This window comes from Budorcas taxicolor, chromosome 20 (assembly GCF_023091745.1).
Source record: "Budorcas taxicolor isolate Tak-1 chromosome 20, Takin1.1, whole genome shotgun sequence".
Lineage (NCBI taxonomy): Eukaryota > Metazoa > Chordata > Mammalia > Artiodactyla > Bovidae > Budorcas > Budorcas taxicolor.
The window spans coordinates 11,204,734-11,219,062 of NC_068929.1; positions in this window are offsets into that span (position 1 = coordinate 11,204,734).

The window sequence follows — 14,329 nt, forward strand, 5'->3', positions numbered from 1 at the left end:
TTGTCATAGCTTTTCTTCCAAGGAGCAAACGTCTTTTAATTTCATGGCTGTAGTCACTGATCACAGTGATTTTGGAGCCCAAGAAAATGAAATCTGACACTGTTCCCACATTTTACCCATCTATTAGACATAAACTGATAGGACTGGATGCCATAATCTTAGTTCTTTGAATGTTGAGTTTTAATCCAGCTTTTTCACTCTCTTCTTTCAACTTCATCAAGAGGCTCTTTAGTTCCTCTTCATTTTCTGCCATTAAAGTTGTATCATCTGCATATCTGAGGTTGTTGATATTTCTTCTGGTAATCTTGAGTCCAGCTTGCTGCTTCATCTAGCCCAGCATTTTGCATGATGTACTCTGCATATAAATTAAATAAGCAGGGTAACAATATACAGCCTTGATGTACTCCTTTCCCAATTTTGAACCAGTCCATTGTTCCATGTTCAATTCTGTTGCTTCTTGTCCTGCATACAGGTTTCTCAGGAGGCCGGTAATATAGTCTAGTATTCCCATCTCATTAAGAATATTCCACAGTTTGTTGTGATCCACACAGTCAAAGACTTTAGCACAGTCAATGAAGCAGATTTTTTTTTTCAGAATTCCCTTGCCTTTTCTATGATCCATTGTATGTTGGCAATTTGAGCTCTGGTTCCTCTGCCTTTTCTGAATCCACCTTGTACATCTGGAAGTTCTTGGGTCACATACTACTGAAGCCTAGCTTGAAGGATTTTGAGTATTACCTTGCTGGCATGCAAAATGAGTGCAATTGTACAATAATTTGAACATTTCTTGGTATTGCCTTTCTTTGGGATCGAAATGAAAACTGACATTTTCCAGTCCTGTGGCCATTGCTTATTTTTCCAAACTTGCTGGCATATTGAGTGCAGCACTTTAACAGCATCATCTTTTAGGATTTGAAATAGTTCTGCTGAAATTCCATCACCTCCACTAGCTTTGATCATAGTAATGCTTCCTAAGGCCCACTTGACTTCACACTTCAGGATGTCTGGCTCTAGGTGAGTGACTACACCATCATGGTTATCTGGGTCATTAAGAGCTTTTTTGTACAGTTCTTCTGTGTATTCTTGCCACTTTTTCTTAATCTCGTCTGCTTCTGTTAGGTCTACTATATACTATCACCTGGAGTGTGGTTGGTTAAAGAAGATGTGGTACTTATATACGATGGAATATTAGTCATAAAAAAGAATGAAACTGGGTCATAGGTAGTGCTGTGGATGGACTGTGAGTCGAGTGAAGTAAGTCAGAAAGAGAAAAACAAATATCATATATTAATGCATATATGTGGAATCTAGAAAAGTGGTACAGATGAGCCTATTTGTGGGGCAGGAGTGGAGACAAAGACATGGAGTGCAGACATGTGGATGCAGGCAGGGAGAGGGAGCACGGGATGAACGGAGGGGGTGGCGCTGATATTTGTGCACTGCTGTGTAGAGTGATGGCTGGTGGGAGGCTGCTGTGCAACACAGGGAGCTCAGCTCGGTGCGCTGTGATGACCCAGAGTGGCAGGATAGGGGATGGGAGGGAGGCTCTGGAGGGAGGGAAAGCATGTGTGCACGTGGCTGACTCAGTTGGCATGCAGCAGCAGAGGCTAGCACAGCATGTGGAGAAATGACACTCCAATTGTTTTCTTTAAGGATGTATCCTATATGCCTTAAAGCAACCACTTAAATAACAAAAGATTTTGCTATTTGGTTAAGCAACCATTTAATAATAAAAAATTTTGATAATAAATATAATAAAATTACACTTAAATATAATAAAAGATTACTATTAAATAATAAAACTTTTTGTTATTTTGTTAAGCCAGAGGAGATAAAATACAATCATTAAAAATATTTGATTCATCCAAAATAAGAAGAAAAGGGTAATAAAAAAGAGGAAAAGGGGAACTTAGACTAGGTGAGACAAACACAAAATATTGCTGAGATAAATTAAAGATCTAAATAAACAGAGAAAGATATCATGTTCATGGGTCATAAGATTTAATATTAGCCTGTCAATACTCCCCAGATTGATCTTTAGATTCAACACCATCCCAGTCAAAATCCCAACACTATTTTTGAAAAAATTAACAAATTGATTCTTACATTCACACAGAAACATGAAGGACCTAGAATAGTTTAAACAACCTTGAAAAAGAATCACAAAGTTAGAGAACTACTGCTACCCATTTCAAGACTTACTATAAGGTTGCACTGATCATGGCAGCGTGGGGTCTGGAGGACATGTGATCAAGGGGGCAGAACAGAGTTGAGAAACAACACCCACATGACAGACAAGTGATCCTTGACAAAGGTGCAAAGGCAGCTCAGTACAGAAAGGACAGTATTTTCAGTAAGTAAGATGGAACAATAAGATACCCGCATGCAAAAAAGCCAAACTTCAATCCCTCATACCACATCAATAAGTTTGTTCAAAATATCCAAAATTCAACCCAAAGTAGACCACAAGGGGAGCTAAAGGTCGTTAAAACCAGTAGGTCTTTAGTCATTAGTTTGCCAGAGCTGGTTTGCAGTAAGACTGGAATTAATTCCTGGGGGAAGCAAGTTTTAAGAATAGTGGCCTTTCCCAAAGAGATAGGAATGTAGAACCTAAAAAGCCTACGTTGACAGGGAGGGTTTGCACTCCCTTTTGAACAGGCCATGCAGAGGCCCAAGGAGGCTACAGCTTCTCTGGACACCATGAACATTTTTCAGATTCAAGGTCCCAGGACACTGGACAAGGAAGCAAGGCTCCTCTCACAGAGGCTCCCGCAGAGTGACCACGTATCTCCCTCAAGGCTCTGTGATGAGGGGACATCACGGAGCACAACAGGAGAGGGTGAGTATGTGGGACTCTGAGTTGCCCCAGGTACCCCAGAAAACAGTAGGAGAGAGATTGGGGAGCACTGGAGATCCCACAGGCTTCGGCTGGTAAGGAAGAGCATAAATGTGCTAACTTTTCAGAGTCTTCATATGAACCCCTGAGTTGGTGAGACATAGAGATATTTAGGTGAAAAAGGTACCATAGAAAAGACTCTAGGAGAAAACAAGTTAATATTATCAGTTATTATTTTTGAATTCTAGAGGTCCTTGTGATTTTCATTTTCTCCTTTATAATTTCTATAAAAAGTTGCCTGAAAGTTTTACAGTAAACATGTATTACTTTTATAGTTATAAAAAAAGCAATAAAGATATTTGTTAAAAATCTCCAAAGAAAAATCCTACTTTAAAAAGGAGAGTTCAGTTCAGTTCAGTCACTCAGTCGTGTCTATTTGCGACCCCATGAATCGCAGCATGCCAGGCTTCCCTGTCCATCACCATCTCCCGGACTTCACTCAGACTCACGTCCATCGAGTCGGTGATGCCATCCAGCCATTTCATCCTCTATTATCCCCTTCTCCTCCTGCCCCCAATCCCTCCCAGCATCAGTCTTTTCCAATGAGTCAACTCTTTGCAGGAGGTGGCCAAAGTACTGGACCTTCAGCTTTAGCATCATTCCTTCCAAAGAACACCTAGGACTGATCTCCTTTAGAATGGACAGGTTGGATCTCCTTGTAGTCCAAGGGACTCGCAACAGTCTTCTCCAGCACCACAGTTCAAAAGCATCAATTCTTTGGCACTCAGCTTTCTTCACAGTCCAACTCTCACATCCATACATGACCACAGGAAAAACCATAGCCTTGACTAGACGGGCCTTTGTTGGCAATGTCTCTGTTTTGAATATGCTATCTAGGTTAGTCATAACTTTCCTTCCAAGGAGTAAGCGTCTTTTAATTTCATGGCTGCAATCACCATCTGCAGTGATTTTGGAGCCCAAAAAAATAAAGTCTGCCACTGTTTCCACTGTTTCCCCATCTATTTGCCATGAAGTGATGGGACCAGATGCCATGATCTTCGTTTTCTGAATGTTGAACTTTAAGCCAACTTTTTCACTCTCCTCTTTTACTCTCATCAAGAGGCTTTTTAGCTCCTCTTCACTTTCTGCCATAAGGGTGGTGTCATCTGCATATCTGAGGTTATTGATATTTCTCCCGGCAATCTTGATTCCAGCTTGTGCTTCTTCCAGCCCAGCCTTTCTCATGATGTACTGTGCATAGAAGTTAAATAATCAGAGTGACAATATACAGCCTTGACGTACTCCTTTTGCTATTTGGAACCAGTCTGTTGTTCCATATCCAGTTCTAACTGTTGCTTCCTGACCTCCATATGGGTTTCTCAAGAGGCAGGTCAGGTGGTCTGGTATTCCCATCTCTTGAAGAATTTTCCACAGTTTATTGTGATCCACACAGTCAAAGGCTTTGGCATAGTCAATAAAGCAGAAATAGATGTTTTTCTGGAACTCTCTTGCTTTTTCCATGATCCAGCGAATGTTGGCAATTTGATCTCTGGTTCCTCTGCCTTTTCTAAAACCAGCTTGAACATCAGGAAGTTCATGGTTCACATATTGCTGAAGCCTGCTTGGAGAATTTTGAACATTACTAACGTGTGAGATGAGTGCAATTGTGCGGTAGTTTGAGCAGTCTTTGGCATTGCCTTTCTTTGGGATTGCAATGAAAACTGACCTTTTCCAGTCCTGTGGCCACTGCTGAGTTTTCCAGATTTGCTGGCAGATTGAGTACAGCACTTTCATAGCATCATCTTCCAGAATTTGAAAGAGCTCCACTGGAATTCCATCACCTCCACTAGCTTTGTTCATAGTGATGCTTTCTAAGGCCCACTTGACTTCACATTCCAGGATGTCTGGCTCTAGGTGAGTGATCACACCATCATGATTATCTTGGTCGTGAAGATCTTTTTTGTACAGTTCTGTGTATTCTTGCCACCTCTTCTTAATATCTTCTGCTTCTGTTAGGTCCATACCATTTCTGTCCTTTATCGAGCCCATCTTTGCATGAAATGTTCCCTTGGTATCTCTAATTTTCTTGAAGAGATCTCTAGTCTTTCCCATTCTGTTCTTTCCCTCTATTTCTTTGCATTGATCGCTGAGGAAGGCTTTCTTCTCTCTTCTTGCTATTCTTTGGAACTCTACATTCAGATGCTTATATCTTTCCTTTTCTCCTTTGCTTTTTGCTTCTCTTCTTTTCACAGCTATTTGTAAGGCCTCCCCAGACATCCATTTTGCTTTTTTGCATTTCTTTTCCATGGGGATGCTCTTGATCCCTGTCTCCTATACAATGTCATGAACCTCCATCCGTAGTTCATCAGGCACTCTGTCTATCAGATCTAGTCCCTAAAATCTATTTATCAGTTCCACTGTATGATCATAAGTGATTTGATTTAGGTCATACCTGAATGGTCTAGTGGTTTTCCCTACTTTCTTCAATTTAATTCTGAATTTGGCAATAAGGAGTTCATGATCTGAGCCAGTCAGCTCCCGGTCTTATTTTTGCTGACTGTATAGAGCATCTCCATCTTTGGCTGCAAAGAATATAATCAATCTGATTTCGGTGTTGACCATCTGGTGATGTCCATGTGTAGAGTCTTCTCTTGTGTGTTGGAAGAGGGTGTTTGCTATGACCAGTGCATTCTCTTGGCAAAACTCTATTAGCCTTTGCCCTGCTTCATTCTGTTTTCAAAGGTCAAATTTGCCTGTTACTCCAGGTGCTTTTTGACTTTCTACTTTTGCATTCCAGTCCCCTATAATGAAAAGGACATCTTTTTGGGGTGTTAGTTCTAAAAGGTCTTGTAGGTCTTCATAAAACCGTTCAACTTCAGCTTCTTCAGCGTTACTGTTTGGGGCATAGACTTAGATTACTGTGATATTGAATGGTTTGCCTTGGAAACGAACAGAGATCATTCTGTCGTTTTTGAGATTGCATCCAAGTGCTGCATTTCAAACTCTTTTGTTGACCATGATGGCTACTCCATTTCTTCTAAGGCATTGCTGCCTGCAGTAGTAGATATAATGGTCATATGAGTTAAATTCACCCATTCTAGTCCATTTTAGTTTGCTGATTCCTAGAATGTCGACGTTCACTCTTGCCATCTCCTGTTTGACCACTTCGAATTTGCCTTGATTCATGGACCTGACATTCCAGGTTCCTATGCAATATTGCTCTTACAGCATCAGACCTTGCTTCTATCACCAGTCACATCCACAACTCGGTATTGTTTTTGCTTTGGCTCCATCCCTTCATTCTTTCTGGAGTTATTTCTCCACTGATCTCCAGTAGCAAATTGGGCACCTACCAACCTGGGGAGTTCCTTTTTCAGTATCCTATCATTTTGCCTTTTCATACTGTTCATGGGGTTCTCAAGGCAAGAATACTGAAGTGGTTTGCCATTCCCTTCTCCAGTGGACCACATTCTGTCAGACCTCTCCACCATGACCCACCCATCTTGGGTGGCCCCACAGGGCATGGCTTAGTTTCACTGAGTTAGACCAGGCTGTGGTCCATGTGATTAGATTGACTAGTTTTCTGTGATTATGGTTTCAGTATGTCTGCCCTCTGATGCCCTCTCACAACACTTACCATCTTACTTGGGTTTCTCTTAGCTTGAATGTGGGGTATCTCTTCATGGCTAAAAGGATAGAAAAGGATAGGATGATCCAATTTTAGTAAAATGAAAACTCAATATAAACATAAAGATGGATGGATGGCAATATACCAAAATATTAATGGAACAATAATTTGAGTGGTGGAATTGTGAGTTTTTTTCTCACTTTGTTCTAATGAGTGTTTGTCGCTTGTAGGATCAGAAAGATTATAAAATGATGATTTTTTATTTAGTGAATAGAAATGAAGGCTAACTAGACATGCAACTGTATACAAGTCTATTCAGCTCCCTGGACTCTCTATCTCTTTCATCTTATAAAATGAGGAGAGGTTAGACTAGATGGATTTTAAAGCCCTTTTTACTGTAAGAATTAATGTATTTTAAATTTTTAGAGGTTTCATGTGAAGAACTTTGGTACACATGTTAAATCTTAAAAATAAATATAACTAATGGAGGGGTTTTTAGTTTCTCCAAAAGCTTTCCACTCTTCAGATGGTCTCCTGAGCTGGGCATTCTGCCCTATATTTCTTTCTTTGAAACCAAGTCCCTTATTGCTTCAGATGAGATTAATTCTCATCTGAAGAGTTGAAGTTCAAGATTGCGAAGACTTCATGTTTATTTATAAGCTCCTTATTGAGGCACATAACTCGTACTTGCTCAAAACTGATGTAGCGTTTTCCATGCCATATTCCCCATAAATTATCCAAATACCAAGTTCCCAGGCTGACTTTTTTCCTTCCCTCCCCCATTAAATCATCTTATTAATCACTCCAACATTTTCCTTCATTGAGGATGTTGATGAATGGGAAGTAAATTATCTGTCAATTGCATAGTCACCAAAGTATGTAAGATTATTCCAAACTTCTTAAAAAGTAGCTATCCAACACTGCCCACTAGAAATAACAGGAGTCTGATTTGTATTGAGTTACAGCAGCAGATGCGCTGGGCTCTCCCTGGAAAGGCTAACACTCAAGGAATCACATTGGTACACATGAATTTGATTTTATTAGTTGCCATTATTATTTATGGTTTGCTGAGGAGCAGTGATGCATAGCTTATTGTGGGCTCAGGTCTTAGATCACTTGCCATGGTAACACTGGGCCCAGGGTATATTTTTCCTTTACTGGTGTCTCTTCCTTAAAGGCATTGCTTCACAAACTCAAGATATTGAAGTGCAAACCTAGAGCAACTGTAGTGTAAGATCTGATGTGCCCCCATTCCTCTTACTGCTGATGACCTCCTTTGGAGGGGCATATATTTATTACCTTTCCAATACTTGTGCCCTAGAGACTAGTGGCATGTACCACTCATTGTTGTGGGCAGCACCATGGCTCTAAAAGTGAGCTTCAGAGTCACACAGACCTGGATTAAATCCTGTCTCTGTCACTTGTTAGCTATCATCAGCAGAAACTTACTTAAACTCTCAGGGCTTCTCTTTGCTCAACTATAAAATGGAAGGAATAATAATACCTACCCCTTATTAATGAGGATTAAAAGAGATAAGATGCTATAGACTGCTGAGGAGAGTACAAAGCGCACAGATAATAGCCAATGAATTTCAGCAGATATGATTAAAAGATGAAGACCATGGCTGCTACATAGTTTTACATTCAATTGTAATTTTCTTTTATCCATTCCAGAGAGGCGATCTGACTTTCCCAGGCAGCCACTCCAGTATTTTGTGCCTATTTAGATTCTTTTTTCCCCAAGCAGAACTTTTTTGTTACGTACTGTGTTTTCTGCTATTGTTGGGACAAAGATCTCACATGTTCCTTTGTGCTGTATTCTTACTGCCTGCTTGGTGCTTCTCTGTGTTGGGACCTTCCTGGACACAGGCTGTGGTGGTAAATGAATGACTGAATGGTCAGGCTTAACGTAATAAACCCTAAAGGCAACTCTCTCTCTCCCAAATATTGTAAGACTGTTTTTTAAAAGGACAGTAAAAGAAAGAAAAAAAAATCCATTTCACTTGTCTTGGGGGAAAAAAATGTGAGCACCTTCATGGCTAAAAAGAAAACCACCATGATGACTGCTTGCATTTTTTCTTGCCAAAGTACTTTGCAAAATGTATTTTATTTTTGTGGAAAACCAAGGAGATGGTCAGAGGTACAGTACTTTAAACTTGTTTTATCAACTAGGAGATTAAGGCAAAAAGGAGGTTGAGCAATCTGTTTTCTGCCGCAGCTGGTCAGTAATTTCTAAAGCAGTAGTTCATGGCATCATGAGTCACCTTCTCATTTAATATTCCCCTCTCCTTTGGGGAGGCCAGCAGTTTCCATTTGCATTTTACTAGAGCCACTCAACATCACAGCAACAACAATAATAGTAATGATGGCCAATATTATTGAGTCCTTATTACATAAACACATGGTGTTGAGTGTTTTATATGTATTAACTCATTCAATCCTTCAACAGCTCTATGGGATAGAGACAATAATTACTCCAATACTATCATGAGAAAAATGTGGTACTTTTCCAAAGCCACACAACTCGTATGTAGTTAAGTGCTGAAGTCAAGTGCCTGGGATTGGCGGAGTTGACCTTGACGAGCAACTCTCTGGGCCAGTTGCTTCTCTCTTCACACATCCATTTTTCCACCCACGTTTCTCTCTCCAATGTGAAATATAAGCATGGCGCTCTTCCCAAGGCAGCCAAGCCTTGGTCCATGAGTTGAGTCTTTCTTAAATGAGAGATATAAAGAAAGGAAAGTTAAAGAAACTGGCCCAAGCCTCAGTTTCCTTTTTTGAACTTCTACCATTTCTTATGCTCAGTCATGGGTGATAAGAAACAGCAGCAGCATGAATAATGCTATGGTTGACCTGAATAATGAAGAAAACAACCTCTGGGTGAGGTTGACTTGGTGTTGACTTTGGTGACTTTGGTGTTGATTCTGTCTAGTCAACACCAAACAAACTGCACTTTGAACACCATTCCTCACAAGCTGGACTCTCCTAACTTTCCCAGCCTTAGAATGTCCTCAGTCATCAAACAGATGTGTTGGATGTCTTACAGATGCACAGAAATCACCGTAAGTCTATGACCGTGCCGTCACTAAGAGGAGGTTGTGATGGTCTATGACCTAAGAGGAGGTCGTGCGTGAGCGCATGCTCAGTGGCTCCGTCATGCCCGACTCGTTGCCTCCCTGTGGACTGTAGCCCACCAGGCTATGGGATTCTCCTGGCAAGCATACTGGAGTGGGTTGCTATGCCCTCCTCCAGCCTTCAACAAATCCATGCCGAGGTGAAAGCCAGGAGAGATACTGGCTCTTCAGTGATAGTCACAGGCTGGAGTAATTAAAATCATGAGTCATCATCAAACCCCACAGCCTGTCATGCATTTGTGAAATAAGGCCCCTCTGAGAAGGGCTCCCTTAAACCTGTTGAGGTAGAAAGCATCACGTTCTAACTTGCAAAAATGAAATCTGTAAGTTAAAAAATTTGCCTTGGAACAAGTCCTCAACCGAATGATGGATTCACTGGTTCATGCTGGGAGTAGGGAGAGAAAGAAATTGGGAGGCCCCTTTGTCTTCAAGCCAAGAAAAGGGCTCACTGCAACCTCAACTCTTTTTTTTTAAGAAGGAGAAAAATAGATTGATGGCAGGAGGTCCAAGTACATGAGAAGAACATCACCATTAGGGAGTTGACTGTCCATCCAAATGCCCCGGGCAGAAACACAGAGACCCTCCACCTGAGCCTGTTGCTGTGTAAGCCTCGTGACCCCACACTGGGGTCTGTCTCATGGGGGACATAGAGGTTATGAAAAGAATAAAATGAAACAAAGAGACTGGCTTCCAAGTTTGCTGAGGATTCAGGTTTCCTTGGGGAAGTCATTCAAGCATGTATGCTGGTCTGTCAAAACAGGCTGTTTACATTGCTCCTCTCCCATAAGGATTCTAAATTCATGTTAGGACACGAGGAAGAGAAAACAAATAAGGGGTAAACAATTGTAATACCTAATAAAGTTGTTGGGTATTAGGGTTATCCCACCTCTGTAGAGACAAAATATTTTTCCCTGCAAGAGTCCAGTGCCCCCATCCAGCCCAGAAGACTGATCACTCTGAGAGGCCGTGAGGGGGTCAGGGAGGCAGAGGAGCAACCAGCATCAGGTGGTCACAGCCAGTTCACAGCCAGGCGGAGAGAAGACCCAGGCATGTGCCTGGCGTCTGGTGGGTCCTTAGTGTCATTCACACACATCACATCCCGTATCATCGGCACCACAGTTGTAACATCACTCCTATGCTCATGGATCATTAGGTATTCTCCTGGCATCTGTTCCTTCCATACATACTAAGATCCTAATGTATACGTGGAAAATTTGTAAAAAAGAAAACACAATTAAATTTCAAAAACTGTAAAATGTCAAGAATCAGAAATTCAAATTAAAAACCACAGTGGAAACCTTTTTCATTTCTAAAATTAGCAAAGAGTTTTAAATGGTAATACCCAATTTCAGCAGGAGTGTTACAAAAAGAAGCCTCTGCTACTGATGATGATCCCGCTAATGGTCAAGCCTGGTAGCTCGCTGGTGCTGAATAAAGAGTTGTTGAATGAATAAGAAGTTCAAGAAATAATGCCTTCCAGTTCACCTTGGGCTAGGCCTGGCCCACCCATGCTTGTGATGGTTTTCGCCTGCAGAACATCAAAGTCACTGCAAAGCCTCCAGCAGACAGCTATTTTATGAGGTCTGTCTGCCCTAGAATAGTTTCTTTATCATTCTGACAAAGAGCCCCAGGGGTAAATGACCATATCTTCCCTCCACTCTGAAAATTCTACTGGGCCCTGGTGGAAAATGTGATGAGTTTTGTGATGGACTCAAGCGTGATTCATGCTCTTTGCAAGTAATTTGTCAAGAGGGCATTCAACAGTATAAACTGTTCTTTCCAAGAAGGCTTGGCTAGTGGTGTGTGTTGGCTTAATGCAAATCTACTTGGTTTTATCAATGCCTAGGTAGGCCACAGAAATGGTAGTGGGCTACCACAGTTTGTTCATCTTGGGAGGTCTTCAACTGGTGGTGAGCTAACTCTCTCTTAACAGAATCCTCAGAATATATTTGGGTCAGAAAGAGATAAAGGAAGCACAGGATTCTAGAACCAAGCTTGCTTTTATTGTAGATGAGAAAACTGAGGCTCAGGAAGGTGAAATAAATGCCCAAAGTTAGACCGCCACAACTAGAACCCAAACAAACTAATTCCCAATCTTGGGCTTTTCCACTTGAACAGTGTGGGTCACAGAATCTTTCACGGAGCTCCAGCTCTAAAAAATGTTCTAGGAGAGAAAGGCAGAGGAGGTTTTATGATAAGTTTTTGAAAAACAGCATATGCACTGTACTGTTTCCATCCCCACTGTTGCCTGGAGATTTACAGTACACCTCAGAATTTAAAAGGCTTCGAGAAGCCAGGCAGCAAGGAAAGCTTTTAAAGCTGTTTCAAATCATATTTTCCAAGTTTGTATGGCCACAGAATTGCCATTACATTCAATGACACTCTGGCAAGGAAAGCTTTTAAGATTGTTTAAATTGGTGTTTACAAGTTAGTATGATCACAGCATCTCTGTTACACTCAATGATAATTCTATAGAACGTGTATTCCTCAGAGCAGACTTTCAGAAATGTTCCACTCTAACTCCCACGAGTCTTGCCTCACCTGAAACTGGCCTCAAAGGGGTGATGAAAATGACTCTTGGGCCAAAGACAAGACTCAGAAATAAGTATCTGTTGCTCACCCAGGAAACCTTTTGGTCTAAAACACTGGAAGAGACTAACAGATTTTCCCCTCTGTCTTCATTCCTAAACCCTATTCCTATAGCAATGCTATGAACTGGCCCATTTCTTGCCCATAAGGAATCTAAACTTTACCAGCATTGTAGTTCTGCCATCTCTAAAGCACCTGATATGCCTTGCACCCAGCCTGGGTACAGACTTTACTCCACAAGTCCAGTCCAGTACACCCTCTTAGTCAAATACAATTTGGTTTTTGTTTTTGTTTTAACCAATGCATCCTCTGCAAATAGAGCAAGACTTTGCATTTTCTGCTTTATGGAACTTCCTTAGGTTTAACTATAATCTCTTGCTCATTAAGTCATTTCAGTCATGTCCCACTCTTTGCGACCCCATGGACTGTAGCCTACCAGGCTCCTCTGTCCATGGGATTCTCCAGGCAAGAATACTGGAGTGGGTTGCCTTGCCTTCCTCCAGGGAATCTTCCCAACCCGGGGATCGAACCCGTGTCTCTTATGTCTCCTGCAATTGCGGTCCGGTTCTTTACCGTTACTGCGACCTGGGAAGCCCTTAACTATGACAGGAATAATGAAATAACTTTCTGAGGTCACGTTATTGGCATTAACTATTGTGGGGGGCGGGGGGCGAGTTTAAAGCTGTCTTCCAATAGCAGAGAATCAGATAATTTGCTCTAGGTGACCCATTGCAGGGTTCCAAACTACCTATCTGAAGTATTGGCCTCTCCTAGACTTTCTCAATTCATTGTTGAGATTCTAGAAAGTGTTTAGCTCTCTGTTTTGTAAAGAAGCCCCAGACCAGGTAAGGTTCATTCATTCTTTTTGGCATAATCACTTCCCATGCTGGGAAATCACCTAATGGGTCTTTCTCAAGCTAGCTTTGAGCTTCTTGCAGCCTGTTACTGCCTCTGCTGTTTGACCACCTTGAACAATTCTGAAAAGGATGCCTATTCAGAGGTAAGCATGACCATAAACTAAGCAGCTGAATTTGTTTAAGAACCTTGTTCCTGCCTCAGAGAAACACAACCAGGGCAGGGCTGAAACACCTGCAAAGAGAGATGGGCTGGCAGCTGGGGCGGGCACAGCTTGCATGCCTGAAAGGGCCCGGTGTGTCTTCTCAGGGAGGCTGAGCAAGACACGTGAGCTGAAGCTTAGCTTAGGGAGGGGGAGGGGAGGCAGGGGCAGAGGAGGAGTGGGTGGCTTCTGTTCCAAGCACATTTTCCAAAAGTGGTTCCCTCTGCTACATATTTTAAGGTAAGGTATAGACACACAGTTCATAAGATGTGAACGTTTGTGAAGTGCATGATTAAATCACCCGTGGAGAGGTTTGGGGACAAAGAAATGGGAAAATGTTGGTCCCTTGTCGTGTTTTCTCTCCCCCATCGACCATGGGCACAAAGCCCCACAGACCCCTGCCGCTTCAGGCAGGTTCCTCTGATGGTAAAACCAGAGAAGGCCTCATGTGGGAAAGCCTGAAGTGTTTTTACAATTTTTGCTTGAGCCCTTGGGCTGGAAATGTCTCTTTTGAGTTCAATGGGCACTTGAGTCCCATTAGTAGAAGAAAGGCTTAAAACTCCTGAAGCGTTCAGGCCTGTTTCTGATATGGACTAAACTCTGTGGGACCCTGACATAATCTGGGAGTGGATCTAGACAATTTCATCTCCATTCTGGGCACCTGAGAGACAAGGAAGAGATGACAGATTAGAACGGAAAAGGAAGAGACATCGAGTGATTTATGAGGAAAGATTAAAGCAGTTAAAAAAGACAGTTTGGCCAAGACACGTCCAAGATTAGAGAGCAAGGTTAAAAAGTCCATAAACATTCATATCATAAAAAATTTTCTGTCACACAGATACACACACACACACACACACACACACACACACACACCAACCTCCCACAGATGGAGTTGAATGTCTTTTCTTTTAGAGTGTTAAAATAGGCTGGTGTCAGATTTATTGAACACCTGAAAGGGTCTAGTGTTTTCTCTCAGGGAAACTGAGCCAGAAGGGAAGCAGAGGGGAGTTAGGGGAGTGATTTCTGTCCAAGCACACCCTCTGAAAGTGGTTTTCTCTTTTGTGGGCAGGTGTAATGGCTAA